General features: G+C 45.4%; 1 pseudogene; it reads left to right on the forward strand.

The window, feature by feature from the left end:
* The first annotated feature begins 345 nt into the window (after positions 1-345).
* LOC129858669 (gamma-aminobutyric acid receptor subunit alpha-4-like) overlaps positions 346-12,376 on the forward strand; it is a 31,011-nt pseudogene continuing 18,980 nt past the window's right edge.

Raw genomic sequence — 12,376 nt, forward strand, 5'->3', positions numbered from 1 at the left:
AATCTCCTAATTCGATTACTTCACACGTCCTTGTGTTTAAAATACATTCAGTTTAGACTAGTGGAGGACAGAGAAAGGCTGACTATTTCATTTACACTCAAAGAGTTGACAGGGAACGTTTTTCATCACACCTGCTGCCAAGGATGGCTCTCTTGATTCTGACATTGGTCACTTTGCCCTGGTGAGTAAAATAACCTTTTTCTAATTTTATCAATGGCTTGGCCTCTATACTTTCTTGAATGTACTTCAATGATGTATGATAGTAAACACAACAATCCTAATCCTAATAGGTTTAACCTACTAATCTTATAGGTCTACACAGGACAGTCTAAATTGTCATCAATTATGATTGTATTGATTTCCTACAGTGTTGGCTGTGTCTATGGACAAGAAAGCTACGCAGGTGAAAACATCACCCGTATTCTGGACCGACTACTAGATGGATATGACAACTGGTTGCGACCAGGATCCGGAGGTAGGCCTGTCCTCCTCTATTCTGATTTATTTTACTATATTTTACATCGACAGAACTTTTCATTGAATAAGTAGGAAATAGCATAGTTTGGCTATTACATTGTACAGAATTTTTACCTGGTTAGTTTCTCTAAACAAATTGTTCCTAGTCTATTTACAGTTTTCCATATTTTTATGAGCAACAATTAAAATACCCAGATCCTTTTCAGGTATGATTACAGAGGTGAAAACAGATATCTTTGTCACAAGCTTTGGCCCAGTATCAGATGTGGAAATGGTAAGAGACAATCAGCATATTTTCACATAGGCTTACTGTCACATACATATGCAGTATGTCAAGTAAGCAACTGTGTTTATATGTTATGTTTACACACAGTTTCTCATGCATTTATTATATATGGGTGTTAATTGAGCTTTATTGTCCACTGCACAGCTGCCTTATGGGTAGACTGTAGATTAGATAATGAGCCATTTAGTTTGATTAGTCTGTTTCAAAACACTAACTAGGGGAGGGTCCTGGCCTGGCAGAATGTTTATTTTAGCCTCTAAATTAATATGTCAAGCAAACTGAATGCTCAAACGGATTGATTAATGAATATCTATAGGTAGTTATTGTCATAATCATCTCATCTTCTCTCTGGACTGTCTTGTCGGATATGGATTTAACTGTAGATGTTTAGTTACAAACACATTTATTATGTCTATGGTTTGGAGCAGGACCTGCATTTTGTAATGTGCATTCCTCTGGCCTTCTTCAGGACTGTAGAATCTAGATTCTAGGTCTATATTCTAAAGTCCACATTCTACATTCTAGGTCTACATTCTATATTCTAAAGTCCACATTCTAGATCCAGAACCTGTCTGGTGATCAGTCATCTAATGCCTGGCCCTCTATCTCCTCCTCAGGAGTACACCATAGACATGTTCTTCCGACAGACCTGGGTGGACGAGAGGCTGAAGTACGACGGCGCCGTGGAGATCCTGAGTCTCAACAACAAGATGGTGGATAAAATCTGGACACCCGACACGTTCTTCAGGAACTCCAGGAAGTCCATCGCCCACAACATGACCACTCCCAACAAGCTGTTCCGCATCATGCAGAATGGGACCGTCCTCTATACCATGAGGTAACCTGAGCCCCTCCTCCCTGGACCCTTCTGTAGAACCTCTTCAACATGAGGTAGACCCTCCTCTCTGGACCCTCTTCAATATGAGGTAGACCCTCCTCCCTGGACCCTCCTGTAGAACCTCTTCACCATGAGGTAGACCCTCCTCCCTGGACCCTCCCTCTCTGGACCCTCTTCACCATGAGGTAGTCCCTCCTCCCTGGACTCTCCTGTAGAACCTCTTCAACATGAGGTAGACCCTCCTCTCTGGACCCTCTTCAATATGAGGTAGACCCTCCTCCCTGGACCCTCCTGTAGAACCCCTTCATCGTGAGGTAGACCCTCCTCTCTGGACCCTCTTCACCATGAGGTAGTCCCTCCTCCCTGGACCCTTCTGTAGAACCTCTTCACCATGAGGTAGACCCTCCTCCCTGGACCCTCCCTCTCTGGACCCTCTTCACCATGAGGTAGTCCCTCCTCCCTGGACTCTCCTGTAGAACCTCTTCACCATGAGGTAGTCCCTCCTCCCTGGACCCTCTTGTAGAACCTCTTCAACATGAGGTGAATGAAACGCTTTGTAGCCAATTAAGACTGACTATTATTATTATTATTATTATTATTATTATTTAACCTTTATTTAACTAGGCAAGTCAGTTAAGAGCAAATTCTTATTTTCAATGACGACCTAGGAACAGTGGGTTAAATGCCTTGTTCAGGGGCAGAACGACAGATGTTTACCTTGTCAGCTCGGGGATTCGATCTTGCAACCTTTTGGTTACTAGTCCAACGCTTTAACCACTAGGCTATTGTGCCAGTGCAGTGCTGCTTTGCACAGAGGAAACCAGTTGTGTTGTGCTGTGTACACAGTTTTTACACAGATCTATATGATGAAATCAGAAGTTGTCTAATGTTGTGTATTCTGTGTATCTCAGACTAACCATCGTTGCTGAGTGTCCCATGAGGCTCATGGACTTCCCTATGGACGGACATACCTGTCCTCTGCGGTTCGGCAGCTGTGAGTATTCAGTCCTTCGTTTGGCTCTTTCATAAACGAATTAGGGCTGTCAGAGTTAATCAGTTAACTTGAGTTCACTTTTTGTAATTTTATTTCACAGATGTTTTTTTTTAAATCGTGATTAATTGCATTGTCTAAAAAGCGATCAAAATACACTGAAAACATCATCTACACTGCTAAAAACAACAATGCGATGTCAAAACGAGTTGACATTGAGGTTAAAGAAAGTGTGCTTCAAACTGTTACTGTAGACACAATCAATCCATATTCTTGTCATGTTTTTTTTTTGTATGAAAAAGCATAAATTACAGCTTCATTTGAGCAAATTCTGAAATTGCGATTAATCGTGATTAATCACAGCAAATCCTGTGATTTAACTCAATTAACTGTAAAAGTAACATTTTGAAATGATTGATCGTAACAAAACAGCCTTTGAGCAGAGAGAGAGAGAGAGAGATTGCTTCATGCACTGAATCAGTAACCTTGGTATGCTCCAGCTTCCTCCAAACAGTTTGCTCCATATCCCCTTTATACTGCACTGAATCAGTAACCTTGGTATGCTCCAGCTTCCTCCAAACAGTTTGCTCCATATCCCCTTTATACTGCACTGAATCAGTAACCTTGGTATGCTCCAGCTTCCTCCAAACAGTTTGCTCCATATCCCCTTTATACTGCACTGAATCAGTAACCTTGGTATGCTCCAGCTTCCTCCAAACAGTTTGCTCCATATCCCCTTTATACTGCACTGAATCAGTAACCTTGGTATGCTCCAGCTTCCTCCAAACAGTTTGCTCCATATCCCCTTTATGCTGCACTGAATCAGTAACCTTGGTATGCTCCAGCTTCCTCCAAACAGTTTGCTCCATATCCCCTTTATACTGCACTGAATCAGTAACCTTGGTATGCTCCAGCTTCCTCCAAACAGTTTGCTCCATATCCCCTTTATACTGCACTGAATCAGTAACCTTGGTATGCTCCAGCTTCCTCAAAACAGTTTGCTCCATATCCCCTTTATACTGCACTGAATCAGTAACCTTGGTATGCTCCAGCTTCCTCCAAACAGTTTGCTCCATATCCCCTTTATACTGCACTGAATCAGTAACCTTGGTATGCTCCAGCTTCCTCCAAACAGTTTGCTCCATATCCCCTTTATACTGCACTGAATCAGTAACCTTGGTATGCTCCAGCTTCCTCCAAACAGTTTGCTCCATATCCCCTTTATACTGCACTGAATCAGTAACCTTGGTATGCTCCAGCTTCCTCAAAACAGTTTGCTCCATATCCCCTTTATACTGCACTGAATCAGTAACCTTGGTATGCTCCAGCTTCCTCAAAACAGTTTGCTCCATATCCCCTTTATACTGCACTGAATCAGTAACCTTGGTATGCTCCAGCTTCCTCCAAACAGTTTGCTCCATATCCCCTTTATGCTGCACTGAATCAGTAACCTTGGTATGCTCCAGCTTCCTCAAAACAGTTTGCTCCATATCCCCTTTATACTGCACTGAATCAGTAACCTTGGTATGCTCCAGCTTCCTCAAAACAGTTTGCTCCATATCCCCTTTATACTGCACTGAATCAGTAACCTTGGTATGCTCCAGCTTCCTCAAAACAGTTTGCTCCATATCCCCTTTATACTGCACTGAATCAGTAACCTTGGTATGCTCCAGCTTCCTCAAAACAGTTTGCTCCATATCCCCTTTATACTGCACTGAATCAGTAACCTTGGTATGCTCCAGCTTCCTCCAAACAGTTTGCTCCATATCCCCTTTATACTGCACTGAATCAGTAACCTTGGTATGCTCCAGCTTCCTCCAAACAGTTTGCTCCATATCCCCTTTATACTGCACTGAATCAGTAACCTTGGTATGCTCCAGCTTCCTCCAAACAGTTTGCTCCATATCCCCTTTATACTGCACTGAATCAGTAACCTTGGTATGCTCCAGCTTCCTCAAAACAGTTTGCTCCATATCCCCTTTATACTGCACTGAATCAGTAACCTTGGTATGCTCCAGCTTCCTCAAAACAGTTTGCTCCATATCCCCTTTATACTGCACTGAATCAGTAACCTTGGTATGCTCCAGCTTCCTCAAAACAGTTTGCTCCATATCCCCTTTATACTGCACTGAATCAGTAACCTTGGTATGCTCCAGCTTCCTCAAAACAGTTTGCTCCATATCCCCTTTATACTGCACTGAATCAGTAACCTTGGTATGCTCCAGCTTCCTCCAAACAGTTTGCTCCATATCCCCTTTATACTGCACTGAATCAGTAACCTTGGTATGCTCCAGCTTCCTCCAAACAGTTTGCTCCATATCCCCTTTATACTGCACTGAATCAGTAACCTTGGTATGCTCCAGCTTCCTCAAAACAGTTTGCTCCATATCCCCTTTATACTGCACTGAATCAGTAACCTTGGTATGCTCCAGCTTCCTCAAAACAGTTTGCTCCATATCCCCTTTATGCTGCACTGAATCAGTAACCTTGGTATGCTCCAGCTTCCTCAAAACAGTTTGCTCCATATCCCCTTTATGCTGCACTGAATCAGTAACCTTGGTATGCTCCAGCTTCCTTAAAACAGTTTGCTCCATATCCCCTTTATACTGCACTGAATCAGTAACCTTGGTATGCTCCAGCTTCCTCAAAACAGTTTGCTCCATATCCCCTTTATACTGCACTGAATCAGTAACCTTGGTATGCTCCAGCTTCCTCAAAACAGTTTGCTCCATATCCCCTTTATACTGCACTGAATCAGTAACCTTGGTATGCTCCAGCTTCCTCAAAACAGTTTGCTCCATATCCCCTTTATACTGCACTGAATCAGTAACCTTGGTATGCTCCAGCTTCCTCAAAACAGTTTGCTCCATATCCCCTTTATACTGCACTGTATAAGGAACAGGGACCATTTCAGACACGTTCGATGTCTTGTTATTTCTGTCAGCATTATATATAGGAATGGTGTGACAATTGAATGATCTTGTTTCTGTATACTTCAGATGGGTACACGAACAGCGAGATCACCTTCACCTGGAGGAAGGGTCTGGAAGCTTCTGTAGACTGTCCTCAGGAGTCTATCAGTCTGCTACAGTATGACCTGGTGGGACAGAAGTTATCCACGGAGACGTTCAAGTCCAACACAGGTAAGGACCCACTGTAGGCTAATATACAATTAGAAATCATTGGTATACCGAGAAGTGTGTGTGTGTGTGTGTGTGTGTGTGTGTGTGTGTGTGTGTGTGTGTGTGTGTGTGTGTGTGTGTGTGTGTGTGTGTGTGTGTGTGTGTGTGTGTGTGTGTGTGTGTGCGTGTGCGTGCATGTATATCAAACTTAATATTTACTACACCTAAATTCATGAATTAATAATGGTGATAACCCTTTTTTTTTTTACATTTACACATTTACATATTAACTGTACTAAAAGTCTGTGGACAACATGTATTTGGTATTTTCAGGAAAGCACATTAAAATGTAAAATTCAGACAAAAAGAGTGCGTCCCAAATGGCACCCTATTCTTTATGGGCCATATGGTCAGAAGTAGTGCACCCTATTCCCTATGGGCCATACGGTCAGAAGTAGTGCACCCTATTACCTATGGGCCATATGGTCAGAAGTAGTGCACCCTATTCCCTATGGGCCATATGGTCAGAAGTAGTGCACCCTATTCCCTATGGGCCATATGGTCAGAAGTAGAGCACCCTATTCCCTATGGGCCCTGGTCAGAAGTAGTGCACTATATAGGGAAATGGTTGCCATTTGAGATACAGCCTATAACAGTAACAACATCCATTACTTCTCCCCTGCTTGCTTCACCAGCCTGGTAGTAGGTAATACAGTAGAGCAGCTTCCTCCTAAGAACTCATATTTCCTTGAACAGCCATCTAAGATGCTTAAGTGGTCAAGCCTAATGCGTGCGGTCTGCCTTCAAAACTAACTGGGGCTTAGAGCCCTATGAGTGATCCTAGAGAGAGGTGGGAGGGAGTAGGAGAGAGAGAGAGAGGTGGGAGGGAGTAGGATAGATAGAGAGAGAGAGAGAGAGAGGTGAGAGGGAGTAGGAGAGAGAGAGGTGGGAGGGAGTAGGAGAGAGAGAGGTGGGAGGGAGTAGGAGAGAGAGAGGTGGGAGGGAGTAGGAGAGAGAGAGAAAGAGAGAGAGAGGTGAGAGGGAGTAGGAGAGAGAGAGGTGGGAGGGAGTAGGAGAGAGAGAGAGGTGGGAGGGAGGGAGTAGGAGAGATAGAGAGAGAGAGAGAGAGAGAGAGAGAGAGAGAGAGAGAGAGCAGAGCAGAGCAGAGCCTACAGCAGCACCTAGATATTCTGCACAGATTCTGCCAGACCTGGGCCCTGACAGTAAATCTCAGTAAGACCAAAATAATGGTGTTCCAAAAAAGGTCCAGTCACCAGGACCACAAATACAAATCCCATCTAGACACCATTGCCCTGGAGCACACAAAAAACTATACATACCTTGGCCTAAACATCAGCGCTCAGGTAACTTCCACAAAGCTGTGAACGATCTGAGAGACAAGGCAAGAAGGGCATTCTACGCCATCAAAAGGAACATATAATTCAACATACCAATTAGGATCTGGCCAAAAATACTTGAATCAGTCATAGAGCCCTTTGCCCTTTATGGTTGTGAGGTCTGGGGTCCGCTCACCAACCAAGATTTCACAAAATGGGACAAACACCAAATTGAGACTCTGCATGCAGAATTCTGCTAAAATATCCTCCGTGTACAACATAGAACACCAAATAATGCATGCAGAGCAGAATTGGGCCGATACCCACTAATTATCAAAATCCATAAAAGAGCCGTTTAAATTCTACAACCACCTAAAAGGAAGCGATTCCCAAACCTGCCATAACAAAGCCATCACCTACAGAGAGATGAACCTGGAGAAGAGTCCCCTAAGCAAGCTGGTCCTGGGGCTCTGTTCACAAACACAAACACACCCCACAGAGCCCCAGGTCAGCAGCACAATTAGACCCAAGCAAATCATGAGAAAACAAAAAGATAATTACTTGACACATTGGAAAGAATTTACAAAAAAACAGAGCAAACTAGAATGCTATTTGGCCCTAAACAGAGGGTACACAGTGGCAGCATGACCACTGTGACTGACCCAAAGTTAAGGAAAGCTTTGACTATGTACAGACTCAGTGAGCATAGCCTTGCTATTGAGAAAGGCCTCCGTGGGCAGACATGGCTCTCAAGAGAAGACTGGTTATGTGCACACTGCCCACAAAATGAGGTGGAAACTGAGCTGCACTTCCTAACCTCCTGCCCAATGTATTACCGTATTAGAGACACATATTTCCCTCAGATTACACAGATCCACAAAGAATTCGAAAACAAAACCAATTTTTATAAACTCCCATATCTACTGGGTGAAATTCCACAGTGTGCCATCACAGCAGCAAGATTTGTGACCTGTTGCCACAAGAAAAGGGCAACCAGTGAAGAACAAACACCATTGTAAATACAACCAATATTTATGCTTATTTATTTTCCCTTGTGTACTTTAACCATTTGTACATCGTTACAACACTGTATATATACATAATATGACATTTGTAATGTCTTTCTTGTTTTGAAACTTCTGTATGTGTGTTTACTGTTAATTTTTATTGTTTATTTCACTTTTGTATATTATCTACCTGACTTGCTTTGGCAAACACATGTTTCCCATGCCAATAAAGCCCCTTGAATTGAATTGAGAGAGAGAGGTGGGAGGGAGTAGGAGAGAGAGAGAGAGGTGGGAGGGAGTAGGAGAAAGAGAGAGGGGAGGGAGTAGGAGAGAGAGAGGGGAGGGAGTAGGAGAGAGAGAGAGATCATGTTTCTCCAGGCAGAACCCAGCAGATCCCTAGAACAGCACCGAGAGGCGAGGAGGAGGCAGTCTCGCAAAGATAGGGATGGAGTGGCCCAGTTACCATAACAAGGAGGGTGAGGACGAGGGCGAGAGAGAGAGAGACTACAACTATTTGCACATTGCTAAATAGCTGATAATAAAACACTTGAAATGTCTTTATCTTTTTGAAACATTTAAGAGTGCAATGTTTACTGTTAATATCTAATAGTTTTTTTTGATGTTGTTAAATTAGTTTCTTCTCACTTGTTTATTGTTTATTTCACTTGCTTTGGCAATGTAAACATATGTTTCGCATGCCAATAAAGCCCATTTGAATTGAATTGAGAGAAAGGGAGTGTTTAGACAAAGTGTCGTAGTGTAGTGTAGGGTAGTAGTGTTGTGATTCTGGTGCTGTCTCTCACTATCTTTTCTTCCCCGTTCCATTCTTTCTTTCTTTCTCCCTCCCTCCCCTCTGTATCTCCCTCCCTCCCTCCCTCTCCCCTCCTCTCTTCTTCTGTCTTTCTCTCTCTCCCTCCCCTCTTTCCACTCCTCTCTCATTCGGTCTTTCTCCCTCCCCCCTCCTTCTGTCTCCCTCCCTCCCTCCCCTCTCTCCCCTCCTCGCTCCTTCTGTCTCTCTCTTCCTCCCCTCTCTCCCCTCCTCGCTCCTTCGGTCTTTCTCCCTCCCCCCTCCTTCTGTCTCTCTCTCCCTCTCCTCTCTCCCCCCCTCGCTCCTTCTGTCTCTCTCTCCCTCCCCTCTCTCCCCTCCTCGCTCCTTCGGTCTTTCTCCCTCCCCCCTCCTTCTGTCTCTCTCTCTCTCCCTCCCCTCTCTCCCCTCCTCGCTCCTTCTGTCTTTCTCTCCCTTCCCCCTCCCCTTCTGTTCTTCTCTCCCTCTCCCCTCCTCTCTTCTTCTGTCTATCTCTCTCTCACTCCCCTCTTTCCACTCCTCTCTCCTTCGGTCTTTCTCCCTCCCCCCTCTAACCTCCTTCTGTCTCTCTCTCCCTCACCTCTCTCCCCTCCTCTCTCCTTCTGTCTCTCTCTCTCTCCCTCCCCCCTCTCCTTCTGTCTCTCTCTCTCTCCCTCACCTCTCCTAGGCAATCAGCAATTAGTAGAGGGAGGTGTGCTCTCCACTTCTGCTAGGCAAAAAGCAATTTGGCGGAATGTTTATTTTAGCCTCTAAATCAATATGTCAAGCAAACTGAATGCTCAAACGGATTAAAGAATGAATATCTATAGTTATAGCAAGTGGCGGCCGTGTTACTAGCGCTTTTGTCGCAAAACTAAGATCGTCGTCGAAACAAAGACTGTTCTGCCAAGTTGTTGTGCAGAAGGAGAGAGAGGAAGACTCCACCTAGTTATTTTCAGATGTTTGATCTTTTTGTAGCTTTGGCAACTATGTGTTTGTTTTATTTATTTTATTATTTTTTTGTTGTTGAAATTACTGCCTTTTTCGATCTTGTCTCATCGCTGCAACTCCCCAACGGGCTCGGGAGGCGAAGGGCCAGTCATAAGTCCTCCGAAAAATATGACCAGCCAAGCCGCTCCTCTTACATCCGCCCGCTTAACCCGTAAGCCAGCCGCACCAATGTGTCGGAGGAAACACCGTTCACCTGACAACCGTGGTCAGCCTGCAGGCAGCCGGCCCGCAACAAGGAGTCGCTAGAGCGTGAATGAGCCAAGTAAAGGGTGAGGATTTAATAATAAATAGACATGAATCAAAGCAAATCAGCATCTGGACAAGAGAAACAAAACAACTTCAATGCAGACACGGGGATGAAACTGAGGCGGTGGCAGATATAGTGGAGGCAATCAATGATGTGATGGAGTCCAGGTGAGTCTGATGAAGCGCTGGTGACAGGTGTGCGTAATGGTGACAGGTGTGCGTAATGATGAGCAGCCTGGTGGCCTCAAGTGTCAGAGAGGGAGACCGGGAGCAGACGTTACAGTACTCGCCCTCTAGGGGCGCCACCTGGCGTCCTACCTGGGCGAATCTGATGGACCGGTCGAGGGGCGGGAGCCCGACGAGCCGGCCGAGGCGCGGGAGCCCGACGAGGCCGGCCGAAGCGCGGGAGCCCGACGAGCCAACCGAGGCATCCCCAGTTGCTTCGGCAGCGGCACCCGGACCCGACGTCACCAACAAAAAACTAAAAAAACTAAAAACTCCCTGATGCTTCCAATTGTGGTGTCTGCATTCTGTAACAGAAAGACGCTGGGAGACGTGAAGCAGGTACATGTTGAGGATTTAATAATAAATAGACTGAGGCAATCCACACTTCACTGAGGCAATCCACACTTCCAAAGCTGACTATCTTCTCTGTTCTCATCCTCCTTGACCTATCCGTTGCCTTTGAAACTGTGAACCATCAGATCCTCCTCTCCACCCTCTCAGAGCTGGGCGTCTCAGGCTCTGCACACTCTTGGATTGCATCCTATCTGGCAGGTCATTCCTACCAGGTGACATGGAGAGGATCTGTGTCTGCACCACGTACTCTCACTACTGGTGTCCCCCAGGGCTCAGTTCTAGGCCCTCTCCTCTTCTCTCTATTTACCAAGTCACTCGTGTTATATCATATCCTCACATGGTCTCTCCTATCCTTTCTATACAGATGACACTCAAACACTTTCTCCTTCCCCCCCTTCTGACATCCAAGTGGCGACAGGCATCTCTGTGTGCCTGGCAGATATCTCAACTTGGATGTCGGCCCACCTCCTCAAGCTCTACCTCGACAAGACGGAGCTGCTCTTCCTTCCGGGCAAGCCCTGCCCGCTCAAAAACATTTCAGTCACGGTTGACAACTCCACAGTGTCATCCTAACAACCTTGGCAACACTCTGTCGTTCTCTGCAAACTTCAAAACAGCGACTCGCTCCTGCAGGTTCATGCTCTACAACATCCGTAGAGTATGACCCTATCTCACACAGGAAGCGGCGCAGGTCCTAATCCAGGTACATGTTCTCTCCCGTCTGGACTACTGCAACTCTCTGTTGGCTGGGCTCCTCGCTTGTGTCATCAAACCCCTGCAACTTATCCAGAATGCTGCAGCCCACCTGGTTTTCAACCTTCCCATGTTCTCTCATGTCACCCCCCTCCTCCACACACTCCCCTGACTTCCAGGCGAAGCTCGCATCCACTACAAGACCCTGGTGCTTACCTGCGGAACAGCAAGAGGAAGTGCACCTCCCTACCTTCAGGCCATGCTAGGACAGCAGAGACCCTGACCATCTTCTGAAAACATCTGAAACCCTACCTCTTCAAACAGTATCTCAAATAATCCTCCTCCTCACCTAGACCCCCCCCCCCCAAAAATAAAAACATAAATACAAACTGAACCAGCACTTGCACTTGACCCCCCCCCTCCCCTTTCTAGCTCCGATTCTACTGATTGCTACTTTATTGAGGAAAAATGTACTTTCTATATCTGTAATATGTGGTGGTCCCACCGAGTTTAAGATTAATGCGCTAACTGTAAGTCGCTCTGGATACGAACGCCTGCTAAATGACTCAAATGTAAAAAATATATTATTCTCTGACCTACTCTGTCTTAGGGTAAGGGGTTAATCACGGCCCGTGGGCAGTCAGATACAGTATCTTCTCTATATGTCTCTAATTGGTTCTATCGCTACAGCCTTTCCAGGTCCAAGGACACCCAAGGACAATTCTCCTCTCCCGCCGTATCTTCTTCTCTCCTGTTTCAGTGTTGTGGTCTCTCTCTGCTGACACCTATTCTGTTTATCTTTCAGGTGACTACTCTGTCATGGTAGTCCATTTTCTACTACAGAGGAAGCTAGGCTACTACCTGATTCAGACGTACATCCCTCTGATTATGGTGGTGGTCCTGTCACAAGTAGCCTTCTGGATCAACAAAGAGTCTGTACCTGCACGCACTGTGGCTAGTATGATAACATCCCTCTGTCACTGTGTCTAGTATGGTAACAATCCA

Source organism: Salvelinus fontinalis, chromosome 6, assembly GCF_029448725.1.
Source record: "Salvelinus fontinalis isolate EN_2023a chromosome 6, ASM2944872v1, whole genome shotgun sequence".
Lineage (NCBI taxonomy): Eukaryota > Metazoa > Chordata > Actinopteri > Salmoniformes > Salmonidae > Salvelinus > Salvelinus fontinalis.